Genomic DNA, 12,775 nt, shown 5'->3' on the forward strand with positions numbered 1-12,775 from the left:
TTACCTATAAGCTGTCTATCCTAAGAAAATATGTCAGTCATATAAATATGCCCTCTCAAAGCAATGTGAACAATGTTCTAACAAAAAACTGTTGATACAACCGGACAACAAATATAAATACTGAAATGCAATATGACTGAGTATATCCAACTGTTCTTTAAATCACCAAGCACTACAATTCCATTGGCTGTTTTTCTTTAAAATTCACCTACATGACGCCCAGTTTCCAAGCATGCTAGGCTTTCTATTAAAGAAGCCCATAACTGCCAAATGTGAACTGTCAAGTATAAATATTTACACCAATGTTACTTGCAGGTTTTCTTTTTTAGTCTCACTTCCACAGCTAACAACCAAATAATCAGTCTTTATAATTTTGCTAAATGTATATTCTGCTTAATTGGTTTAAGATTTACCAATGATGCACAGAGGATTTACATGAAAAAATGGATCAGAACAAAGGGTGATATTGGATCAACAAACATAGAAAAATATATGACAGAGCTATCACCTTATTGACTGCAAGGGTGCCAGCCATGACCTATGTTTAGGTAAATGTGGCATTGTGCTGATATTTGCAATGTTAGCAATCTAGCTAGAATAACTTGAGCATTGCCAATTTATTTAGCCTGAGCTCCATAGCATGGTAAACAAAAATATATTCCGTGTAACTTTTGTTACTTGTATTCCTGATAAGAATGTGGCAGAAAGGCAAGAATAACCACTGTAAATGAATAAGCATGTGATTCACCTGTATTGCTTTCATGTTGTTATTGTGAGTAACAATAAAAATAAAATGACTGGGAGCATTTTTCCCCCAAGGATAGTTTAGACTTAAATACCATTGTCTGAAAACACTGCAGTATCATCAACTATGTGCTAATCGTTTTGAATCATCAATCTATAGACATATGTCAAAGTTCAAGAGTAGTACAAACTGATAACCTCCCAAAGTTGTATGTTTTTCATATTTAGGAATCCTAAGCTTTTAAGCGTGCAACAATCTCTCTTCTTTCTTTCTTTCTTTCTTTCTTCCTTTTTTTTTTTCTTTCTTTCATTCATTAAACAGATAAAAGGCCTGGAGTTGATCTGAGGGGGGTGCTTGTATGAGAAGAATTTTGCTGTGAACAGACAACATGTGGTCAAAGGAGCTCTCCATGCAGGTGACACAAGCCATCCTTAAGCTGCAAAAACAGAAAAAAACCCTGCGAGAAATTGCTACAGTATTAGGAGGGGCAAAATCTACAGTTTGGTAGATCATGAGAAAGAAACAAAGCACTGGTGAACTCAGCAACGCCAAAAGACCTGGACGTCCACATATATATATATATATATATATATATATATATATATATATATATATGTGTGTGTTTGCATATGTAGGTTTGTTCTTAAGTTGAACTTTTCTATGTAAGTCAGAAAAGGTACATTATTTTAAAAAATGCAATTAGGACAGATGGTTGTCTTAACATATTATTAGGCAGCATGGTGTTACTGCAAAAAACCCTCACTGTGAGCTAATCACAAACAAAGCAAAAAAAAAAAAAAATCTTTGTGGAGCCTAGATATTCATTACCTTCTGGAGCAAGCAGTGCTTTGATAGAAACAACTGCAGAGTTTGTCTTGGTCATTAACGAGTTACAAGAGGCTGCAGAAAGAGCTCACCCCCTTTAGACCACCCACACATCAGCCGTGTTTAGTCATGTCATGCAAACTGCCCCACCCCCCTTCAAGCCTCCATCATGCACACGAGCGAGCAGGGAAGTCACGTTCCTATCTAGGACTTGTCCATATATCGGATGTCCTTAACCCAGGGACTTCCAGTATATCTATAATATTAGTTGAATGCACAGACTGATTAAGCTAAGACTAAAGTATAGGGATTATATTTCCCATGCATACATACATGTGAACATACATGGTAGCCCATAAAACAAGCATACCATAGAAATGTATTCCTACTCTTGTCCAGTCCTGGGTAGAGAAAGATCACTTTACTATTAATGCTGCCATTGCGCCAGTACAGACCCGGGTGCCACAATAGAAAGTATTATTTAAAGTGTATTTTTTCTGTTAAATAGAGTGGGGAGCATTTAAAACACCAATAAGATCTTATTGATGTTTGTATGGTCATATGAGAGATTTTCCTTACTTCCTTTGTTTTCACTAGAATAGGGTCACATTTTGCAGAGTAGCTGTTATAAATGGCTTCATGTGTTTCTGCGCATATAGGGAACATAAGTCTCTGTTTCTTTCTTGGAGTAGCCCAGGAGAGGTGAATAAATGTGGGATTGGTGGATGCTTCTTCCAGACACAGTCCATACAAAAGTCTCTTTAAATACTAGCTAGAGTGCTGGGTACATTTAAGTTTTTTTTTTTCATTGCTCCCACTCCTCCTACTTACTGTGTGGTCACCATTGCAAAAATGAGAAGGAAAACTTTCCTGCTAGGAGCACAGCAGTAAAAACATGACAAAGGCTCTTAAATGTTCTAACTAGCTAGTGTTCCTAGCTAGGCAAATATAGAAAAAGCCAGTGTATGAAAAAAACTTTAAAGTAACTCTTAGAATATCTCCTGCACATGCATATATGCTCTGGTGTAGATTAACCTTTGTAATAATAATATCTTCCTGTATTGGAAATATTTGTTCTGTCTCCACATTATAACCTCCAGAGTCGGAATATTCCAGCTTCCATATAAAATCTTTCTGTGGCAATGCAAAAGCCAATGCCTAGCCAATCTTTTGAACAATCTAGAGCACAAAATGTGTCTCTTTGAAGTCATAAATAATGTATATTTTTCTTTTGACTTTTAATAAGTCAGTAGAGTTCATCCCACAGTCTCCAAACACACGTATTTTATTATGGGCCTCTGCAGTTTACTTTAATTAGTGTGTCTGAGTGCTTTGGGAGATTTAGCCCTACTGAAAACAAACATAGTCTTACCATCCATAAAACATTAGCTCCCTCTGGTTTATCCTGATGCAGCAGAGGCTTGCTGGGAAACACATGGTAAAAGTAAACATTCATAATTGCATTAGAAGCCTCTGGTGTATTGGTAATTCAAGCTTTATTTCATAATACTGTCACAGTGGTGAGAATGGGTTTACCAAACTGACATCCATCTGGGACCACGTGAGATTCTTCTTTGTGAGAACTTTTTTTCCCCTCATATTCAGCCACCTGCAACAGTGAGAAGTCTGGACAATGAGAAGCTGTGGGGTAACAACATGACGTGGGCAACAAACAAGTCAGCCAAGGTTTAACGTCACCGCAGGCTGCTTTTCATACATACATATAAACGTCTCTGTAAAAATAAACTTTTACTTCGCTTTGACAGTTCTGTGTAGAGAGATGCAAACATAAGAAAGAACATGTCGGGGAAGCCAATATACAGCAGGTTTGGAACGCAGAATTGTTAGCAAACTTACTACAATATTTTTTTTGCCATGACTTTAAAGAAATCTGTTGTGCAAATTTAAAGCAGATCTCCAGGGGGAAATAAAAGGCACACAATAATGCAATAATACACAAGTACACATAGTGTAAGTACCTGACTTTGATCAGGTATCGTCATTTTGTGATTTATTAAAGCTCTCCAAGACATGATAAAATAAACTATCATGGGAGAACCTGGGCGATCCAGCAAACCTAAAAATCATCGCAAATGTTTTAATCATGGGCCAGATCCATTCCAGGTTCGCTGGATCACACAAGTGAGTATTGATCACAAATGTCGCCAAATGCAGGTAAATCCAAAGTTGTCACCAGAACAGGAACATTGTTTACTGAGCTGTGTAAACAGGTATCTTTCACCCAAGAAGCAAACTGGGGCCTAAAAGATGTAAAATGTATAGCCTAAAGCTCCACCTGCTGGGTCAATAGCAGAAAGCAAAATAATAAAATAACCATTACCTTGCTATAATAAGGTAATTGTGCACAATTATACTATACATGCTACGGAAAAGGTTCCATAATAAACTACTTCTATAGCCAAAGGGTTTATTTAGAATAGGGAATGGGTATTCGTGCTATCAGAGATGATGTCAACCAAAGACAGGAATATGGCCATACAGCAGTGACAATGGCAGCATGCGTTGACGCTGTTTAGAACAGTAGTACATCTGTTCTGTTCAGTAAGTGCTGACACCATTAAAACATAAGTGTTATTCTAAATTTAAAAGCTGGCAGGATCTACAGGTTGAATAGATTTCAGAAACAGAAACTGTAACGTATATTTTTTTTATTTTTAGATTAACATACACTTATGACATATGAAAAATACAGAAAGGTATGTATGAACACTTTTTTTTTTACTTTTTTTTATTTTTTTTTTATCCAAATGGACGTTGTCACTATAGCAATCAACCCCCACTTAGCTTTGCCGTAGAACCAAACAATAAAGCCTATAGCTTGTACCATTTCCTTGAGCCTTATCAGGATGTTTTATTTTGTTTGTTGATAAAAGGAAATTGAATAATCTGAAATGTTGATGCAGCTGGTGTTGAGGGATCATTTATTTTGTGTAATGATCAAGGAGAAGTCTTATCTGAAACCCATTTCTTATCAGATTCTCTGTCATACACACTGCTGCAAATTAAGTCCTGTATACTGAATTGGTGTTTTAGGTAAGACCCAAGTAATCTGCCGCAAAGTCAGATGTGACAACAGGGGCGTACAGGTGCTATATAAATGAGCAATGTACAAACAATGCAGAGTTAAGAACGCAGGAGCATACGGCACTTTGCTGTGTGATAGGGTGGGGCTGTTGCTTCTTCCAATTACACATATTTGTTAAGATGTCTGTATATAGCTGCCAAGACACTGAGATGTCTACCAAACAAAAGCAGACGATTTAAACAAGGTGCCTCGAAGACTAGAACTGCCAGTGAGGAATTAAAGAAGCGCTTCAACCAAATCCCTATTTTAATGCCACAATAGGATACATAGAATGATTGCCATTTGCTAAGTCAAAATGCTAGTGCAATTAACAAAGCAGATCTTTCATCTTCCCGCCTGGGGGCTTAAAGCTGGAGCCAAATGACACAGTGTTTTAACAGGTACACTATGCCTAGGGAGGAAAAACACATCTCCGACCACCTACCTGGAGACACAAAGGAGTAATGGCATTTTTGGAGATGAGGACTGGCCAACTACTGACAGTAGATTACAGAAAGCAAGTTAGTGGGTGGCAGTTCAGGTACATTCACAGACACGGGTGAATAATAGCTACAGCTTTTCCTTTGTCAGCTGTCAACATCCAAGAAGCCTGGTCCGTGACTGACAGCAAGTAACACTTATGTGCACATAATAAGTCAAAAGAAGACGAGACATTTCCCCCACCTGTGTATTCAAGACATTTGGAACAAAGTAGCAGTGTGCAATTATACCGGATATAGTCAAAATAATGAATTTAGTTTACTAGACTTAAAAATTCAATTAATCTTTTGAATTTCATATTTTGCCAAGCTTGAAATATTATAATTTGTCTCCTTTAATTATGCCTAGTGCCAGCACGTTGATTTTAGTTTTGGATAGAGCAGGGAAAGGTTAAGATTTTATTGCTGTGTGTGTCTTTGCTAGGAAGATCCTTCAAATATATTGGTGATCATTATCAGCATTACAGGATGTCATGGAAAAACTTAAAATTTTACAGTTGTCCCCAGAAAAAAAAAATCTTCCAATGGGAAGACGTGTTCCAGGAACAAATGTCAAGATCTGCACTTTACCTTACTTCTTTTTGTGTCTCTCAAATGGGAAGTGAATCTTGCCATTAAAAAGAAAAAACTTTGAAATAAATCAATAAAGAAAGTGATAAAAGTTTTAACAATAGAAATTTTTTTTTTTTTAAATACAGTTCAAAGCAGAACTCCGGACTTTCAGTTGAGCACACTGACCATCATTTTATTTTAAAAACTGGCACCATTCAGTGTCGGACGTGAATTGCTATTTGGACAGCTGTGCACTCGGCCTGATCAATTAAAGCACGCTAAGGCTGGAGAGGATACACTTTTATCAGTAAACCTGAGTGATCCAGCAAACCTGGGATGGATTTAATGGATTTCCTAAAGTCATTGCTATTTGTTAGCAAATGTTTTCCATGCTGGACCAGATCCATTACAGTTTTTTTTTATCCCCCAGGTTCACTCATAAAAATTTATCCTTTCCAGTCTTGGAGAGCTTTAATAAATCAGGCCCACTGAAGGTAGGTATTACAGCAATACCAGCTTCTTTATTTTTTCTTATCTTGGGAACCATGTTAAGTTATAATAATTGCAATGCCAGTATGTTCAGGTAATTCAGAAGGCTAGCGATAGAAATGTTTGGTTGTTAGACCCATAATGATTGTGGTGAGTCCAACTGTCAATTGTTTGAGTAGAGGAGTACTGATAAGTGGGAGGATGCCAATGCTGGGCATCAGGGAGGGTTTTAGATAGAATTGGGCCTTAGGAAAATATGAAGGGTGGGCCCTAAATTCAGGGCACTAGAGAAGATGGGGCCCTGGACAATTGCCTAGTTTGCTCATACATGGTGGAATGAGGCCAAATATACAGCTAGCTCTTTTAATGTATGGATGATAGAGCCCTTCCTGATGCAGGATCTAGGGGTGGGGGGCAATTAATGGATTTGTTTCATACCTCTAAACTTTTTGAGACGGTAAAGAAAACGCCTTTTTTTGGTCCAAATATTAGGCCAAATGCCACAACCTTTTCTCATATCTAAATGGGTAGAGCATGAAAGGCAAAAAAAAATACTATCAGGTAAACCTACCCATACTTGAGACTACTGTTGAAAATAAATTGGAGTAATATTTTAAAGGTTTAGAAAAAAAAGAAGCCTAACTTTGTAAATGCTGTGAAAATTCACTTTGAAAGAATATCCAATCAAATGACAAGAAATGCAATAAACATGTTTTTTGCTTGCACATGATTGGATAATTTAAGTCAGCAAAAACTTCACCTCACTCATTAATCTGCTAAATGAACAGATTAAACTCCTTATAATCAGCCTGAATGTGTTATCCCCGGCAGCAATGCAGAGCGGGTTCTGAAATAGCTACTAATGTCCTTATTAACCCCATACTTTTATGGGATCCTAGTTTTTTTATTGTTTTAGTTTTTTTGTTTTTTAGTTAGACAACCGACACATATGATTGATAGGTTAATTCACTTACTCAGGTTGGAGAATCTCTTTTGAATTTATCCTCATTGTTATCCATTAGATGAAAAAATAGTGTAAAGTTGCATACACAGACAAATCTTGTTATGAAGTAAAAAGAAGAAAAATGAGACAGTAAACAATACATTTTAAATACCAGACAAATGCAAATATTTCTGACTAATTCGCACAGCACTGCTGAGACAGTCTTCTGGTGTGTAGTGTCGCAAATGCAAAAAAATTAAGCCACTATGCAAAAAATGGCTTATTAAAAATGATCTGAGCTAAAATATGCATCCCCTAAGTAACCATCAGTGGAAGGAAACAAGATGATTTTGTATACAATGTACACCTACAGCGGAGGTTCATTTGCAGAGACAAATTATAGATTAGTAACTACTTGAGCAAAAATTGTCATACTTTTACATTTTTACTTACTTTTTCATATTTAATCATCTATAGTGTATTCTTGTTTACGTAATAAATTAGTAATACTGATGGATAGTGCATAATAAGTGAGCAAAAATCTTATGGCTGGGAGAAAAAAAAATCAAATGGTCATTTTGCAGAAAACTGATATTTCTTGTATATATATATATATATATATATATATATAGATATTTACATTTTATTACATTAAATACATCAAGAGACATAAGAAAAAAAAGGTGTGCAGGATGGCCCCAAATTCTGCATAGTAGGATCGAAGCATGGATATATCTTCATCTTTTGGATCAATTACATTTTTAAGAATGCTGAGGATATACAGCAATTGGTTACCTTTTTTTGTGATAGCAAAATGTTAATCTAGGATTTATGGCTGAAATAATTCTGCAGGATAGAAAAAAAAGCAGTGAATGTCTCAGCACTTCAGGCTCCTTTTATACCTAAAATTTGACTTAGTTGAATGAGCCTTGAAATAGGTGAGATATCTGGTATCTCATCAGTAGTGTAAATGGGCCCTTAGGGAAAATCCATTTACCGGTACATGAATAGTTATCTGTTCAGTTTTTCTTAGCTTTGTCCTTTGTTTTCATGTCTTTAATTTGCTGACTGGGCAGTCCTAATGGCACCACATGGACATTTTGTGCAAGGTTAGAATTAAATAAAATGACAAGGATTTAATGATGCCTTGCATATATATTATTATATTTAGCTGCAACAAACCATCTATCTATCTTTTGCACATGGTAGAATAAAACATCTCATAAGTGGTTAAATTTCCTATTTTGTGCCAGTTACTATGAGAAGTTTTTTTGTATGCTGCAATTTAGTTTGATTTTTTCCTAAATATTTAACCTGGTCCTCCTAAACTATGTATTCAACTCTACAGTAATACAGAGTAGTTTCATCTACCTAACACTAGAGGTCAGTGTTGCTAGAGAATCATAAATTATTCTTATCATATAATATTCCTCCAATCCTTTTCCAGTGCTTGCAAATGCCACTCTTTTTTGTAATAGTGCAACATTTTAAATTATTAAGTAAAACCCTTTACCAGTATTGTAATTTTGCCCAAGTTCCTAAAAATAACTATTACAAACCTGGTCATGTTTAATTTACTGCAAGTTAAGCTTAATTAAATAATTGTTTTTTAAAGTACGGGGGAGAACTTTAAAAAACAATGTAACACTGGAAAAAAGAGGATTAACTATGGAAAAGAAAATCAACTATTACAGAAAAAGAAGATTTTTTAACGGGTCATCTTAGAAAACATTGAAAATAATGTTTTAAGATAAGAAAAAAATCTAATTATTTCTATTTTCCAAATGTATAATAAAACATACAAATCAAAATGTCATCAATGCTGGTCATGAAAAATGATTTACAGTTATGGTAGTATCTATGATGTCATGGAAAGAGCATTAGGTACAAATCACATGGCCTTGGCAGCTCATGTTATCTTGGGGTATACATTCCAGTTAGGTATGCATGCCTTCCTTTATGAATGTGTATGCTCATAAGGCATATTAATGAAAAAGTCAAGAGTCATAGGCAATTTATTTTAAATTATCTCACTGTACACAGCATCCATCAGTCAGACCATTCTCCTCTGTATCCACCCTTCAGATAATGTCCCATTTCTACTCAGCTCATAGATAATTGCAGTAGGAATGGGGCTTCCTAATGAGAACTATCACTAATTGATCCCAATTTAAAGCTAAATCCATCAACACTCCAGATAAAAGTGTTCATCCTTCAATCATAATCCATGTCGTTAGCAACCCTTTCCAAGAAAATGAAATGAGACTAGAAGAAGGGCAGAAGATAGTAAAGGTCAGGTATTGTAGAGAAATGGTCATATCTCAACCTCTAAATTAACATTTGTTTGGGTATTGCATTTCCATCTTGCCCTATACATACAAACAGATACAACTATAGACCGTTCATTAATATTTAATTGCTAGAAATAAGTTGATAGGGTCACATTTACTTTTTAGAGTGGTTAAAGGTCAGGGGAATTGTGGATTCTGCCATATCAAGATTTGTGACTAGATAGGGCTTTATTGCAGAAAGAGGGAGTCATGCCATCCCGGCCCAACCAATCAAGATGGCCAAAGATCAAAACAAGGAAGAGGTGAGAGCACCTATATGGAACAGGGATGGGTAAAGGTGTGTTAAAAGGGTTTTGTTCTGCTTTAAAATTAGTGTTTTAGTGGAAAATTATGGACTTCAGTTTCTTCCACTGCATAGGCTTGAAAAGGCATGTATTCTGTTTCTGTCAAGGAAAATTTTCTTCTATCCTATACTTTAAAAAAGTGAGCATGATTGGGTATTCAAAGTGAACAGGAATTTTACCATGAATGGACTATGAATGTTACACAAAGGTTTTCAACTCAGTGGCTGTAATTTATTAAAGTTCTCCAAGGCTAGAGAGAATACATTTTCATCAGTGAAGCTGGGTGATCCAGCAAACCTGAAAAAGATTTCCTAAAAGTCATTAGCTATTTGTTAGCAAATGTTTTCAATCCTGGACATCCAGGTTTGCTGGATTACCCAGCTTCACTGATGAAAGTGTATTCTCTCTAGACTTGGAAAGCTTTAATAAATCAGGGCCAGTAAGTCAGAGAACCTGTGATAATCCTAAACTAAGCAAGGGTTCGTATTGGATGTAACAGTACAAATGATCAAATAGCTTTGTCCATGACAGCTGTGCCGTAGGTGTTTGTAGTCAGCTGTTTAACTTTCATTGTAATTGTCATAGATAGTATACAGCTGGCTGCGAGCCAGGGCACAGCACCATGGAAGTTGTCAGCTATTACATGCAGTCATGAGGTTACAAGTTCCGGATAAGGTTAGTTATCCATGAACTCATGAAAAATGAGCCCTTTTCTTCAATGAAAGTTACCAGAACTAGAAGGAATTTAAACATGGCAATGATAAAGTAGAACAGAATGAGTCTCATATCTGGGATTTTAAACAAATTGTGCAATTGACTTATATCGATAGAATATATATATATATATATATATATATATATATTTTCCAAACAAATAAGTCACATCACAGAGTCCTCAGCAAAGTGGAAAAATGCTAGCATTGCACATACTTAGAAGTATATTACAGTGTCCTGCTGTTAACAATTACAGTCTGAGGCAGACATTAGGCAGTTAAAAGATACTGGTAGGTTAATTGGACCCCCCCACCCCAAATTGGCCTTAGGCTATGTTAGAGGCTTTAAACTATGATTATGATGGGGGCAGATTTTGAGCTCCTGACAGTTATTGATATGACTATAGATTGTAAATCACTGTGTAATAAGTCAGCACTATATAAATACAAGTAAAAATAATAACTTACGTGATCCTAAACAAGATATACAAGTGTTAAGTGAGCCAAACTACCACTGCAGGGAGCTCCTATTACCCCTCCACCTTTGTTGCGGCCTTCAGTATTGTGATTGGTGTCACCTTTTTTTGGTAGGAGACAATTTGCTGAGTTACTATATTTGAAGTATATTATTAAGCTTAAATTGTAACTTCTAAGCTGGGTTTATCAATAGTGTTAGGCAATAAGCCATATTGAAATTGTATTGCTGTTATTATTTATTTGCGACCTACATATTTTCAGGAGAATGCACATAAAATGATTATATAGGCTATCTTAGGCCCCTTTTTCTTAGGAATAATGATACATTGTGTCCTGAACCCTTCCATAGGCTAATTTCTATTGAAGAACATTAGCTGAACAATTTACGAGGCTATTTGCTCTTAAAATCTTATGTTACGAATGATCACAGAACTCTCTACTACGGGGGTCCCCAACCTTTGGTCCGTGGCTCTGGAGAAGGACCCCGCTTGGGGGGTGCACCAACCAGAGCTGCGGACCATGTCACCCGTATGCATTGCAGGCTCAGGGCGGGTTGTGTCTCTGGGTGTGCAGGTTCTGGCATCAGGACATTACTCTGGGGGAAGTTTCTTCTCCTTTGAGTGACACACGGCTCCCCGCAAATGGTCCAGAGTCCGTAAATTTAGAGACGACCAAAAGGTTGGGGACCACTTCTTTACTAGGCTATTTTCCAGTATGGCTGAATTTTACGAAAATTCACAAAATCGTTTACTAGGCTATTTTGTCCTAGATTTAAATGTATGGAATGTTCAATTAACCCTCTTTTTGACTATTTTTTCTTTTAGGATCAAATGTCAAACTCACATGAAAAACATTTTTATTTTCATTTTTTTAAAAAACAACCATCAAAAAACCAACAATAAATGACACTTGTATTCAAAGGTTTGTTTTGGTGTTTTTTTTGATTAGGACATATCTCCCCAGTAGGTACTCCATGTGGATATTAGTGTTTCTCATGAAAATATGATTTTACAGTAAAACAAGTTTAATAAAATTGCCTGAACATGCCTAGTTGTGTTTGTTCTGTCTCAGGTTTGAGTTAATTATAGTTTATCTTTTGTATCAAAAAAACAATCATAAAGGGCCAAAGCCATGTAATTTTTTTTACATTTTCTTTGTGTTTTTGTTCGTTAATAAGGAATATTTTTGCCCACAATCTAATGATTTTTGTAAACTTATATTATTATTAAGCTTACAAAAATGCAAGAAGGAAAAATAAATATTTAAAAATTCTGCCTAAAGCTTATGTATTTTACTTCAAACCAAGGAGAGTGTGGGATCTCTGTATCACTACAAAAAAGCAGAACAAGCCCTTGCCAAGCAAATGAAACAAGAGCTCACATCAGATAAACTGTTGGATGTTGTAGGCACAATAGGGACAATAATCTTTTATTTAAATGCATCATGGATATGACATGGACCCCTACCACTCAACTAATCTTTTGATTTTGGTACAGATTTTTTTTTTTATGGCAAGTGCCCATATGTTTGGTTGGAAGCATCATATTTTCAATGTTCACATCACACCAGTAGTCCCGACAGAGCATTAATGCCAGCGTTTATTCTCAGTATCATGTTTCTACAGTCAGTGGCTGTGATATTTATGTCTTTTATTGAGTCCTGCTGGGAAACATTATATAAAACTACGCTTGGAATTACACCCACTGAAATGTATACAGTCCTGTAAAGGAAAAATAGGCATAATACAGTTTTACATATTTAAACTAAAGAATCAGAATTGATTGTAATCAGTACAGCTGCTATGTAGACAC

This window comes from Pyxicephalus adspersus, chromosome 3 (assembly GCF_032062135.1).
Source record: "Pyxicephalus adspersus chromosome 3, UCB_Pads_2.0, whole genome shotgun sequence".
NCBI classification, from domain to species: Eukaryota; Metazoa; Chordata; class Amphibia; order Anura; family Pyxicephalidae; genus Pyxicephalus; species Pyxicephalus adspersus.